Source organism: Morone saxatilis, unplaced genomic scaffold, assembly GCF_004916995.1.
Source record: "Morone saxatilis isolate NCDOM2014 unplaced genomic scaffold, NCSU_SB_2.0 Contig2, whole genome shotgun sequence".
NCBI lineage: Eukaryota > Metazoa > Chordata > Actinopteri > Moronidae > Morone > Morone saxatilis.
In genome coordinates, this window is record NW_023339762.1 from 17,879,266 (window position 1) to 17,879,612 (window position 347).

Consider the following 347-nt stretch of genomic DNA (forward strand, 5'->3'; position numbering starts at 1 on the left):
ACACACACACAAACACATACAAAGTGATACACACAGAATGTGTGTCCTTTCCTCACTATTTACTATGGACAGACAAAGTCTGCCTAATCACTCATAAACAGACAAAAATTCTTTCACAATGACATACTGACACATTGGTGGCACAACTGTGTGAACCCAATCATTCCCTCACACGCAGAGCAATTCTTTTCACAAATATGTTTCTCTTCCCACAAAAATCAACGTTGTTTTTCCATCCGCAGAAGACCCCAGCCAGAACTTTTTAGTTTTTTCCATTTTCAGATTTGGGCTCAACAACTTCAGCATGGAAGAGCTGTCTCTTTTTTTTTATACGCACACACACACAC